This window comes from Nicotiana tabacum, chromosome 8 (genome assembly GCF_000715075.1).
Source record: "Nicotiana tabacum cultivar K326 chromosome 8, ASM71507v2, whole genome shotgun sequence".
NCBI lineage: Eukaryota > Viridiplantae > Streptophyta > Magnoliopsida > Solanales > Solanaceae > Nicotiana > Nicotiana tabacum.
In genome coordinates, this window is record NC_134087.1 from 173,002,373 (window position 1) to 173,017,276 (window position 14,904).

A 14,904-nucleotide genomic window follows, 5' to 3' on the forward strand; every position below is an offset into this window, starting at 1 on the left:
TATTAAGACTTAAAATTCAAAAAAAAGAGAATTTTATTTTAATACCTCTTTAGAAGTTTTCTTTAAGATATTAATTCCAAAAATCCAAAAAAAAAAAGATTTTCTTTTGAGGTTCTTTTTTGGGAAATATATAAAAAAAACACAAAAAAATATTCTTTTTATTTTCACTAGAACTTTAGGACATTTTACATAGAAGAAGAAAAAAACATACTTTATCTTTTGTTTATCTTTAGAGTTTCTCCTTTAAGTAATCAAAAACTGAAATCCAAAAATATTTTTTATCTTTTTCATTTCTTGTTTCGAAATCTTTCTTCAGGATATCAAGTAAAAATTAAAAATATTTTTCTTTGGTTCATTCTTTAGATTTCCTTCTTTAAAAAAAATCAAAAAATATTTTTCTCTTCTAAGGGTTTTTCCTTAATAATTTCTCGTAGAGTATCTGTTTCAAAAAAAAGGAAAAGAAAAATATATGCTCGTTAAGATTGAGTTTAGAATAGATTATAGAACACTACGTCTAAAAAGAGAGATTTTCTTCTTTTTTTTCTCATCAGAGTAGTCATTAAGGTAAAAAAATAAAAATTAAAAAGGGGAAAAAAGTAGAAAGAAATAAGAACGTTAGTTTGTTTATTTTATTCCCGATCTTCTCGAACTACGCAAAGATCTGATTCATGCGGCGTCATGATACGTAGGCAACCTACATAGGGTTCGATCGAATCATTTTTTTTATTTTATTAAAAGAAAAAGAAAAAAAAGAGGTGAAATTATGGGATGTGAGAAATGAGAGGAAAGAAAATAGTGATAATTAGAAGAAAAAAAAAGAAGGAAAATGAGCAAGCTAAAAAGTGCTAGAAAAGAAAGAAAAGAGAAGATTGAAATGAATAAATTGGGATGATGGCAAGTGACCTTGTGACCCTCGAAGTCACTCTAGAACTGTTAATTGTTGCTAGGTGCATTACACGCAATGTGATATTTTTAGCTGTTAAATGCCCTAATGCTAACAGGATGACCCCATTTTGTTCCTTTTGTTATCTTCATTGAGCAGAAGGGTGGTTGGTTTGTGGTTCTTAAGTAACTCATCCATACAACACAAGGTCAAAGAGCAAGGTAGCCATGGCTAGCAAAGACTTGGATATAGGGGTTATTGATCCGTCTAAGGGAATTGTTGAATCGGAATCTGAGTTGAAAGAAGAGGTCTTAAGGTTGAAAGGACAAATGGCCGAGATATACCAAGCCTGGATTAGTGGGCGTCCTCCACCATTAGTTCCCCACTAACTACCCTGAAAGCATTGTCACCATTCTGCCACTGTCACAAATCCAGATTCCCACTGCTGCTAATATCTCCTCACAACCTTTTCACACTCCACCCGCCAAAACCACCTCATATCTCGCTCCTTTGACCACTCATATTTTTATAGCTCCTCCACCATCTACCTTTCCTCGATCCTCTAGCGAGGTTGTGTTCAAAGTCCTCGATGCCCAACATTATGCTCCAGAACCAACTTCTCACGCTTCTAATTTTGAGCCTCCCGAAGAAACTGAAAAGTATGCTAAGATAGTGGAGCAAGATGAGATATCCAGGAAGGTGAAAATTTTAGAGCAGTCTTTAAGAAACATGCAAGGGATAGAGAGCCAGGTGAGCGTGCCTTACAAAGACTTGTGCTTGTTTCCTGACATCCAACTGCCTGCTAGGTTTAAGATGCCAATGTTTTATTTGTATGATGGGCGTGGAGATCCAGTAGCCCATCTGAGGGGTTATTGCAGTGAAATGAGAATTGTTTGCGGGTAAGATGAATTGTTGATGGCATATTTCAGTGAGAGATTGAGTGGGGAAGCCTTGGAGTGGTATACTCGTCAAGATGTCAGTAAATGGCATGCATGGGGTGACATGACTCAAGATTTTATTCAACACTATTAGTACAATGTAGACATTATCCCAGACCGCTCCTCCATATCTCAGACGGGAAAGAAATACGAGGGAAGTTTTAGGGAGTTTTGGCTCAGATGGAATGAACAAGTTGCTCGAGTCAGTCCTCCGATTGATATAAAAGATGTTGACGAGTCCTGCCAACGACGAGATCTAGTGTGCATTCCTGCTAAACGCTTTCAGCCTCAATACCGACCCCATGAATATCCTCGAGCTCCACATAATCCACCCCAGTATTATCCTCCGAACATCATCCGGTCATCTGTCCAACCACCGGATCACTCCTTATGGCGAGTGCGAGCACCGTATAATGCACTTTTGCCTTCACAACATTTCTGAGCATCCAACAACCCTAGAAAATTGGGGTATGGAGGGGAACAAAGGCCAAAAAATAGTTTCACGCCAATCGGAGAATCCTACACAAGCCTGTTTGAGAAGTTAAAACATTCTGGCCTGATTGAGCCGCCCCTCGGCTATACTCCAGGCCCATATGCAAAAGGTTTTGATCATACTGTACGGTGCATGTACCATTCTAATGTCCAAGGGCATATCATCGAAGATTGACGTACTTTGAAAAGGGAAATAGAAAGAATGATTCAAGAAGGGATAATTGTGATCAAGGACAGTGATAGGGGGGGGGTGCAAATCCCCTTGGTAACTTGCTGGCTGAAGTTAATGATATTTAAGTTGGTAATGGTCTTGATAATCTTGATATGGAACACAGTAGCTAAGATGTCGAGCTTGGTAATTGGAAAGACGCTCCCTTCTTGGTTACCCGGGGTGGTGGTTTATTTTGTTATCATTTCTGTTGTCTAGGTTATTTCAGGGTTGTAATCCAGATATTATCTTGTGACTCAAACCCTTCTATCCTTTTATTTTGCGTAGTTCATTTAGTCGTAGTACCCCTTTTAGTGTTATTTAGGTTTTTCCAGGGTCGTAATCCCAATGTGTTTTGTTGTTGAAACCCTTTCACAGTCTGTCTAATGCAATTTTCTATTTTTTGTTATTTCTAGTCATTTTTTGTTTAGTTCTTTTTTTCCTTTTATAGTTCTTTTCCTGCTAACTCTAGTGACATGACATGCACGTATAATTCTCAGCCTGGTTTTAAAAGTTAGTTTAGTCATAAAGCAATGAAATAATTTTGAAGATGATAGGGAAATAAGTACAGATTTGGACATTTTAAGATCATTTGAAGCCCGAACTGTGTGAACTGGGGCAGATAATTTGGGAAGTTAATAGGATGACAAGAATTTGTTAAAGGAGAGTGCATCCCGGAAAATTTGAAGCAAGCAACTTTGAGTTCAAGTGCATCTCAAGTTACAAGATAAAGCCAAGGGTGTTTGCTCCGAACAGGTGGAGGGTATCCATTGTGAAGAAGAAATTACCCAACGGGAGTTCTATACTTGACAAGGCTAAAAAAGTTGAAGGCATATCAGTGATATAAATGCCGGAGCTGCAAAAGAAATGTTATGCATGATCTTCCTTTTTCATTTTCAAGTTGCATGTGTTGTACATAGTATTTTCAGGGATTGGGAGGCCCTCCTTCAACTACCCAAACACTTTATACCATTCGGTACCCCTTTTTGAGCCTATGCTAATTTTCTTGACCTCCCCTCTTATGGAATCAAGTTAGAGTCGTAGAAAAAAGGCTCATGTCCCTATAGATTTGTTTTAGAAAGTTCATTCCAAAAGGAAAATTCAAAAGAAAAAAAAGAAAAAGTAGAGATAAAGAAAAAAAAGGAAAAAAGGAAAAAAAGAAAAAAGAAAAATAGTAACAAAAAGTATTCTTGTGAACTACATTCAACCTGATTCTTATTACCACAAGATATGTAGGCAGCCTTGCGGTTCGGTCGCACCAAATAAAATATTTCATAATCCCACGAAGTCGAGAGTGGGGCAGTCTTTCTTAGAAATTCCATCTCAAAAAGAAAAAAAAAGAATCAAATTATCTTGTTTCAGAAATTGGGGCAAAGTTTTAGAATGGATTCCAAACGTTATAAATAAATTAACCCTGATGTCTTAGTTATTCTGAGCCTTTATGATATCCCTTCTTTCTAACCTTGTCCAAAAGCCACATTACAGTACAAAGACCTCCCAGATAATCTTTGAGAGTACCGAGTTAGACATGCCAAGAGCATATGATATTTCTATTGTGGTTAATGCCTTGTCATCTGCAGAATCAGAGGAAAAAAAGAAGAAAAAAATGAGAGATTCTTATCGGTGAAAACCTTCATAGGCACCATAAGGCGATGGTAAGTTGAGAGAGAGAACAAAATGAGAGAGGCTTGGTGGTAAAAACCCTTCGGGCACTACAAGTCGAATAAGGACCGTGAATCAAATAGGATAATCGGAGCATGGAAGCCCAGTTTCACGACTCAGAGGTACAACAAGAGTTGAACATTAGACTTGCTTGACATATTAGGCCACTTAATCCAAAGGTGCATGTCATGGTCATTAGAGGTGGTACCCACATCTGATAAGTTTCTACTTCGTAGTTTTCTTGTTAGGAATCATCTCTTTCCATTGTCCTTTACTCTGTTCTTTTTGTTTTGATTACTTCCTCTTCTTGAGTCTGTTTGGTCAGAACAAGTGAGAAATGACTTTAAAATTTGCTACCAGCTTTCCAATTGCACAAAACAGAATCTGGCTAGCACATTAAAGTGGCATAAGTCAGGAAAGAACAGTATGCGCACTGAGTGGGTGGCAATTGACGTGCTTTGGGATTCATGTGAAATACAAAGGTTCGGTATATGTCAATTCATGAGCACAATTCAATAGATAGAGGGCTTGGGTTTTAACGGATCAGAGGTATTTTCTGTGATAAGGGTGACAAAGAAAGTGGTTAGTCAATAAACAAGCAAGTATTGGCAGCAAGCGCCCACCTGGAGAATAAGGGAACTCATTTCAAGAATTGGCAGTCGGCGCCCACCTGGAGAATAAGAGAATTCATTTCAAGTATCGGTAGCAGGCTCCCACCTGGAGAACAAGGGAATTCAATTCAAGTATCGGTAGCAAGCGCCCACCTGGAGAACAAGGGAATTCAGTTCAAGTATCGGCGGCAGGCGCCCACCTGGAGAATAAGGGAATTCAGTTCAAGTATCGGCGGCAGGCGCCCACCTGGAGAACAAGGGAATTCAGTTTAAGTTTTGGCATCAGGCGCCCACCTGGAAAACAAGGGAATACATTTGAAGTTTTGGCATCAAGAGCCCACCTAGAGAACAAGGGAATACATTTCATGTTTTGACATCAGGCGCCCACCTGGAAAACAAGGGAATACATTTCATGTTTTGGCATCAAACGCCCACCTGGATAATAAGGGAATACATTTCAAGTTTTTGCATCATGCGCCCACCTGGAAAATAAGGGAATACATTTCTAGTTTTTGCATTAGGCGCCCACCTGGAAAACAAGGGAATACATTTCAAGTTTCAGCATCAGGTGTCCTCCTGGATAACAAGGGAATATATTTTAAGTTTCAGCATCAGGTGCCCACCTGGATAACAAGGGAATACATTTCAAGTATTGGCAGCAGGCGCCCACCTGGAGAAACAAGGGAATTCAGTTCAAGTATTGGCATCAGGCGCCCACTTGGAGATACAAGGGAATTCGATTCAAGTATTGGAAGCAGGCGCTCACCTGAAAAAACAAGGGAATTCAGTTCAAGTATTGGCATCAGGCACCCACCTGGAGAAATAAGGGAATTCAGTTCAAGTATCGGCAGCAGGCGCCCACCTGGAGAACAAGGGAATTCATTTTAAGTATCGACAGCAGGCACCCACCTGGAGAACAAGGAAATTCAATTCAAGTATCAGTAGCAGGCTCCCACCTGGAGAAACAGGGAAATTAATTTCAAGTATTGGCAGCAGGCGTCCACCTGGAGAAACAAGGGCATTCAGTTCAAGTGTTGGTATCAGGCGCCCACCTGGAGAAACACGGGAATCCATTTCAAGTATTGACAGCAGGCGCTCACCTGGAGAAACAAGGAAATTCAGTTCAAGTATTGACATCAGGTGCCTACCTGGAAAAACAAGGGAATTTAGTTCAAGTATTGGTAGCAGGCGCCCACCTGGAGAAACAAGGGAATTCATTTGAAGTCTTGGCAGCAAGCGCCCACCTGGAGAACAAGGGAATTCATTTCAAGTTTTGGCATCAGGCGCCCACCTAAATAACAAGGGAATTCATTTCAAGTTTTGGCATCAGGCGCCCACCTGGAGAACAAGGGAATTCATTTCAAGTTTTGGCATCAGGCGCCCACCTGGAGAACAAGGGAATACATTTCGAATTTTAAGACTACATCAGGCGCCCACCTGGAAAACTAGGGAATTTATTTTAAATTTTAAATTCAGCATCAGGCTCCCACCTGGAGAATAAGGGAATCTATTCAAGTATTAAGTAAGGTAGCAGGCACTCACCTAAAGAACAAGGGAATGCATTTCAGAGTTAAGACAACAGCAGGAACCCGCTGAAGAATGGGGTTAATTCAAGTGAGAAATAATAGAAGCTCGCGGCAAGAATACGAATCAACAATCCGAGATGACCAACAGAAATAGTCTCAATCCAAAAAAAAAGAAAAAGAGAAAAAAGAAGTGAATCCAAAATGCAGAAGCAGAAAAAAGATGTGAACTGCTCAAGACGTGGTTGAAGTCACAAGCTCTGCATGTCCCGTCTTGATCTGAAAAAGCTAAAGAAGATTGAACCAACACATGCAGCTAACAATCATCAAGATTCAGATCAGAGTCCGCATGAAGAACCAACTAAGACTCAAGATCAAGATTCAGAAGACTCATAGATAAGAATCTTGTAACTCGTAGCTGATAGGCTTAGTTAGTCTTTTTAATTTTGATTTTGATGTAATTATGGTACCGCGGACCGGATCCTCGACGACACCTCAATCGGCTCTCCACCTCGGTATACTCCATCACCTCATTCACTTCTGAACTACACATGGTCTGATTCTTTTATAGCCAAGGATATGTATGTATCTCAAATACCAGGGCTCGGTCACATCCTCATTTCTTTTAAGTGTTTGGTCTCTCTAAATAAGGTTTGGCTCAAAAAACCTATCTCGTCGTTCTTTGTCTAAAAACTCTTCATGTTTCCAGTCAAAGTGGGGCAACTGTAGACATGTAATTTTTGACCCTCCCCAAGATTTTATACATTTTAGCATTTAAATATTCAATTTAGGTCTAATATAGTTAGTTTAACTAGTTTTGACTCTTTTACTTTATTTTATCAAAAAAATAAAAATTACAAAAATATTTTCATCTTTAGTTTAATGTCAATTAGTATATTTATATTTATAGTATTTTAATTTCATTGTGGCTTTAGCCTATTCTTCCAATTTTTTACTTTATCATAATATTTTAAAATACAAAAAAAATTAGTTTCATGCCATAATAGTAATTTATTAATTAATTAAGAGTGATTTTTATATTTTTATCACTATATTACATTATTTTAATCTTCTTAGCCCAAATCCAAATCCAACAAGACATGGACTCAACCCAATTTCCTAAATCTATGCCCATTTACCCATTCCCCTCTTAGATCCTAATAAAAGAAAAAGCTAGGGATCTAAATAAGAGGAAGAGATTTCCCTACACAAACGGAGGAGATCGGCCAATTTCCTAAGGTTAAAAAAAGGGCAGCCTTCTCTTTAGCTGGAAGAGGAACGCAGAAACAGAGAGAGTCTTCAGTTGTTCACCCTTTATCCCTCTCTCTCTCGAGTGATTTTCGGCACCACTACTGCCCGCCGGAGTTGGTCACCAGCGATGTCTAGAACAACCATGTAATATTCCATCAATTTCACTCCAACAGATCTACGCAGAACAACCACAAAATTGCTCAAAAATTCACCCCAAAACAGCCTCGTCTCCAACCCAGTTCCACCATTGTTTCAGATGCTAACCACTAGCTAAAACGTCCATCCAAAACCAGCTTTTTTCACCCTTAATCCCAGCCAAAAATCATCACAAAACCCACTTAGAAATACCTCAAAACAGTCCCGTTTTCACAAAAGAAAATAGCAGCGTCAAAAGTTGAGATCGAAGGCGCCGTTCGCAAGCTTGGTCGCGGTCCAATTTTCTGCCAAAGTTTTCTCGCTGACTTCTCGATCTTTATTCCATTCCTCAGCTGCCTTGTTAAAGATTTGTCTTGGAGATTTTTTTTAAATACAGAAGTCCATCCCTTTTTCTCTTTACAAAGTTACTTATGCATTTTGAAATGAATTTCCTGATTAGTTCTTATTTGATGTGCTTTATTTATTGATTGTGTTTTTATGCTTTGAGATTAGTTACTTCGCTTCTATTTGATGTGGTTTTCATTCCACTATTCTCATGAATTTAGAATAATTGTCTAATGCTAAAGCATGGGATCATATGAATTTCTAATTGATTAAGTAGTGTTAGGATTTAATAACTGAAAATGTGAAATTGGGTTGTTGGTTTAGGAATAAGAAGAAATGAATTCATCAGTTGGTTCTAAAGTTAAAGATTTAGTTCTTTCATATACATATAGTTTTAGTGTCCTTTAGTACAATTTTGACAAGGCCCAAAATAATGAAGTAACAAGCTGACCTATTTCTCTTTAATAAGTATATTTCCATAAAATGATCCAAATACGTTAGAATGCTTTAGGCGTCACTTAATCTATCATTGTGATTGTGTACCTGTCCGCGTTACATAATTATGATTCTAAAAAAAAAAAGAATCAAGGTATGCGTTCGCGCAACTTCGGCCAAACTTTCTTAATAATAATAAAACATGATTAATTGTGGACACATACGCGTGACATGATTCTTGACGTGCCAAACGAAATGAGTACACATACGCGTGACTCGTTTTAGGTTAATTTCTTAATTAAAAGTGGTTAAGGGCGTAGATGCACATAGGTTTAACAAATAAGTAATTAACCAATTTAATAATCCAGGTATGATTACAGTGACCGTGCTAAAACCAGGGAACTCGAAAATGCCTAACACCTTCTCCCAGGTTAACAGAATTCCTTACCCGAATTTCTATGTTTTGTAGACCGTAAAACAGAGTCAAACTTTCTCGATTCAGGATTTTAAACCGGTGCCTTGGGACACTATAAATTATCCCAAGTGGCGACTCTGAATTTGATATAAATAATCCTATTTCGATTATTGTCACTTTAATTAGAAAAACTCCCTTGTATCCCCTTTTGGGGTAAAAAGAGGAGGTGTGACACCTAAAGTTCCAGCAGGTGAAATATGAGCATCAGCGACCAGGTGGATTTCTTTAGAAACTAGAGATTCCGGAGTGAAAATGGGAGTGGATCTATATGGATTTTGTTGTTGGGCTCCCACGAACTCAAAGGAAGTTCGATGCTGTTTGGGTGATTGAGGATAGGTTGACCAAGTCAGCCTATTTCATGGTGTGCCGATATCTATCATGACTTATAGGTGTACACATTTCACATCGCGGTTCTGGAGGGCCGTACAATATGATTTAGGTACTTGGGTTGAGTTGAGCACAACATTTCACCCTCAGTTTGGCGAACAATCCAAGCACACTATTCAGATATTGGAGGATATGCTCTGTGCATGTGTGATGGAGTTTGGGGATTCTTGGGATCAATTCTTGCCACTTAGGGAGTTTGCCTACAACAATAGTTATCAGTCGAGCATTCAGATGTCCCCGTATGAGGCTTTGTATAGTAGGCGATGTCTGTCTCTAGTAGGTTGGTTCAAGCTGGGCGAGGCTAGGCTATTAGATACAGACTTGGTTCAGGATGCTTTAAAAAAGCTTAAAGTGATTCAGGATCGACTTCGCACAGCCTAGTCCAGACAGAAGAGTTATGCAGATCAGAAGATTCCCGATGTTGCATTCATGATTGGGGAGCGGGTCTTGCTCTGGGTTTTGCTCGTAAAAAGCGTTATGAAGTTCGGGAAGAAAGGCAAAATGAGCCCTAGGTATATCAGACCTTTTGAGATTCTTGAGAGGGTTCTAGAGGTGGCATACAGACTCTTCACTTCTACCTAGCCTAGATGCATGTCATCCAGTATTCCATGTTTTTATGCTCCGGAAGTATCACGACGATCCGTCGCAACCGCTATCCTAATCTTTTCACCACTTCAGGTATGTCTCTATGCTCGTTCGCGAACAAACAATTGTTTTAAGAGGGGGAAGATATAACGACCCGCCCGGTCGTTTTGAGAGTATTAGCCCAGATCCCTTAATTATTGTTCCCTCTGTTTCATTTTATGCTTATGTGAATTGCCGGGAGGATTTGTTTTTGGTTTTGGAGTGAAAAGGGACACTTAGTCCCTAGAATGGAATCTTAAGTTCTACGTATTTAACCATAGTTGGAATTGTGTGAAGACGACTTTAGAATGGTGTTTCAACGGTTTCGTTTGCTCCGTTGGGTGATTTTGGACTTAGGAGCGTGTCTGGATTGTGATTTGGAAGTCCATAGTTGAATTAGGCTTGAAATGGCGAAAGTTGGATTTTTGGGAAGTTTGATCGGGAGTGAACTTTTTGATATCAAGGCCGGATTCCGATTTCGGAAGTTGGAGTAGGTCCGTAATTTCAAATATGACTTGTATGAAAAATTTGGGATCAGTCGGACATGATTTGATAGGTTTCGGCATCGGTTGTCGAAGTTTGATGTTTAAAGTTCATTAAGCTTGAATTGGGGTGCGATTCATGTTTTTAGCATTTTTTGATGTGATTTGGAGGCTTGACTAAGTTCATATTATGTTTTAGTACTTGTTGGTATATTCGGTTGATGTCCCAGGGGCCTCGGGTGGATTTCGGGTGGTTAACGGACTAGAATTAGACTTGTAAGAATTGCCGAAGCTTTCTAACTTCTAGTGTTATCGCACCTGCTGTGGGGTTGGCCGCAGGTGTGGACTCGCACGTGCGAGAGTAGGATCGTATATACGGCCTTGGACGAGGTGGCCAGTGGTGTCAGGTGCGACGTGTAAGCCGCACAAGCGGAGCGGCTTCTGCGGAAGTGTGAGAACAGAACCGGAGTATATGAGGAAGCTGAGGTGGCCAAGGGTTTCGACAAGCAGACAATTGAGCACAATGCGGATGGTTGTGCGTAGGTGAGATACCTTGGATTTTAACTGAACTCCGCTGGTGCGGAATCTTTGCTGCAAAAGCAGTACTGCAGAAGCGGAAATCGGACCGCATGTGCGGTTTGATTTGGCAAAAAAGGGCTAAATCATGGGTTTAATCTCATTTTCATTTTAGGACTTTGAGAACTCAGATTGAGGCGAAAATTTGAGGGATTTTCAGAGAAAACATTTGGGTAAGGATTCTTGACTTGTTTTAGATTAATATCCAATAATCCATCATTAATTTCATCATTTAATTAAGAATTTGGGTTAAGATATATTGGAAAAAGTTGAACTCGTGGTATCGTATTTGAGTAATTTTAGTATGGATGAACTCGTGGTTGAATGGGTGTTCATATTTTGTGACTTTTACTCGATTCCGAGACATGGGCCCGGGTCGACATTTAGGGGCAGATTTCTAATTTCTTGATAAAATCGTGATTCATTAATTAGAGTAGTCTCTTATAGTTATATTTATGGTATGTAATTGCTTTTGCTAGATTTGGGTCATTCGGAGTCGGAAAGTAGAGGAAAAGGCATTCTTACTGACTGATTGAGCTTGGCTTGAGGTAAGTGACTTGCCTAACCTTAGGCAGGGGAAATCCCCTTAGGATTTGGTATTGTTGTGATAATTTTGTGATATGCGAGTGTCTTGTACACGAGGTGATGAGTGTGTACACGGGCTAATTGTTGAAAATTCGGTTTTTACTAAACAGTAGCTTGTTATATCTTAAATGTGTTATCCCAGTATTTGTAGTTATCATGTTTAGCCTAATATCGCATGTCCACGTGTCTCAAAAGCTTATTTGAAATCTATGAAGCATGCTTTCTTGAACTCCTATTTTTCCTTGATTTTGTATTTACTCTTTAACTGTAGGATTTCTTGTTGTGAATTCGTTGTTCCATCGATTTCGAGCAGTGGGACTACGAGGTGATACCTCAAGAGCTCTCCTGTTGAATACTTACTTTTGGGACTACGAGGCGGTACCTCGGGAGTTTCCTTGTTGCATATTTACTTTTGGGATTACGAGGCGGTACCTCGGGAGGTCCCCTGTTGAGTATTTACTTTTGGGACTACGAGGCGGTACCTTGAGAGTGCTCCTATTGTTTACCCATATTTGCTATGTAGTTCCCTCTCTCTATATTTCTTGTTTTTAAATTCTCAGTCTTTCATTATATTACTATATCTTCTGCTCGAAATTATTATACTGCATTAGGGCCCTGAACTGACCTCGTCACTACTCTAACGAGATTAGGCTTGGCACTTACTGGGTACCATTGTGGTGTGCTCATGCTAGACTTCTGCATATGTTTTGTGTGCAGACCCTGGTACCTCTTACTAGCCCCACTATTAGTAGAGAGTACGTGTTGCTGCTATGAAGACTTCAAGGTATATCTGCCAGCGTCTGCAGACCTCGGAGTCCCCCTCTATCCTTTTATATCGTTCTTCTTTTTTTTCCCTAGATGCTGATGTATAGAGATAGTTAGAACAATTTCTTAGAGCTTGTGAATGTGACTAACGTGTCTTTGGGAGTAGCTTATATTCGTAGTGTTTGGTTTTACTTGTATATGCCGAGCGGCAGTTTTCCAGCTTTATCTACATATATATATACACACACACACATAACTGTCGATGTTGAGGTTTAGTCATTAATTCTGTTGTTATTCAAGTTATTCCGCAATTGTTAGACTTACCTAGTCTTAAAGACTATGTCCCATAACGACCTTTTTCGATGGGAGATTTGGGTCGTGACAAGTTGGTATCAGAGCTCTAGGTTCACAGGTGTTATGAGTCACAAGAAGGTTTAGTAGAGTCTCACCGATAGGTACGGAGACGTCTGTACCTATCTTTGGGAGACAACAGAACTGTTAAGAAAAAATATTCACTTCTTTGATTCCTTGTCATGCAAACTTGTTGACTTTGGGATTCTAAATGAGGACACGTACAGCTGGATCAGAAGACCAGACACTCGTGCCCCCTACTGGAGCCGCGAGAGGCCGAGGCCAGGGTAAAGGACGAGGACGTCCACATGGTGCAGCCAGAGCATCCGCACGAGCTGTTACCGAAGAGCCTACAGGTTCGGGGTCTTATACTATATATTGTAATACGTTGTGGATTGGTCTCGACACAGTGTTGATGCAGGATGATAGGCGGATTGCTCATGCGTCTAGACAGCTGAAAGTGCATGAGAAGAACTATCATGTCCACGTTCTTGAGTTAGCAGCTATTGTTCATGCCTTGAAGATTTGGTGGAACTATTTTTACGGTGTCCATTATGATATCTACACCTATCACCGAAGTCTGCAACATTTGTTCAAACAGAAGGATCTTAACTTGCGTCAGCGGTGGCGATTAAAGTTGCTTATAGACTATGATATCACTATTCTATACCATCCCGAGAAGGCCAATGTAGTGGCCGATGATCTGAGTCGCATGGCAGAGAGTATGGCAGCTTAGCATATCTACCAACAGCAGAGAGACCATTGGCTTTGGATGTTCAGGCCTTGGCCAACAAGTTTGTTAGATTGGATATTTCTAAGTCGAGTCCTGTTTTGGCTTGTGTGGTCTCTCAGTCTTCTCTTTATGATCGTATCAGGGAGCATCAATATGATGACCCCCATCTACTTGTCCGTAATGACACGGTTTGGCATGGTGATGCTAAAGAGGTCACTTTTGGAGATAATGGTGCATTGAGCATGCAAGGCAGGCCATGTATGCCTAATGTATATAGTTTGCATGAGTTTATTCTCTAGGAGGCTCACAATTCGCGGTACTCAATTCATCCGGGTGCCGCAAAGATGTATCAAGACTTAAGGCACCATTATTAGTGGAGGAGAATGAAGAAGGACATAGTAGAGTATGTAGCTCGGTGCCAAAACTTCTAGCAGGTGAAGTATGAGCATCAGCGGCCAAGTGGATTGCTTCAGAAGCTAGAGATTCCGGAGTAGAAATGGGAGCGGATCACTATGGATTTTGTTGTTGGGCTCCCACGAACTCAGAGGAAGTTTGATGTTGTTTGGGTTATTTTGGATAGATTGACAAAGTCATCATATTTAATGGCGTTCTGGTATCTATCATCTTTGACCGGGGTACGCAGTTCACACCGCGATTCTGGAGGGCCGTACAACATGAGTTAGTACTCGGGTTGAGTTGAGCACAATATTTCACCCTCAGACGGATAGACAGTCTAAACGCACTACTCAAATATTGGAGGATATGCTTCGTGCATGTGTGATGGAGTTTAGGGGTTCTTGGGATCATTTCCTTCCACTTACAGAGTTTACTACAACAACAGTTATTAGTCAAGAATTCGGATGGCCCTGTATATGGCTTTGTATGGTAGGCGATGTCGGTCTCCATTGTGTTGGTTCAAGCCAGAAGAGGCTAGGCAATTGGGTAGAGACGTGGTTCAGGATGCTTTGGAAAAGGTTAAAGTGATTCAGGATCGAGTGCACACAGCCTAGTCCAGACAGAAGAGTTATGCGGATCGGAAGGTTCGCGATGTTGCATTCATGATTGGGGAGCGGGTCTTGCTCCGGGTTTCGCCCATGAAGGGCGTTGTGAGGTTCGGGAAGAAGGGCAAGCTGAACCCTAGGTATATCGGACCTTTTGAGATTCTTGAGAGGTGGCTTACAGACTTGCACTACCACCTAGCCTAGTGCAGTTCATCCAGTATTCCATATTTCTATGCTCCAGAAGTACCACAGTGATCTGTCTTATGTGTTAAATTTTAGCTTAGTCCAGTTGGACAAGGATTTGTTTTATGTTGAGGAGCCATTGGACATTTTGGACAGGCAGGATCGAAAGTTGAGGTCAAAGAACATTGCTTCAGTGAAGGTTCAATGGAGGGGTCAGCTAGTCAAGGAGGCGACTTGGAAGACGAAGTACGATATGCAC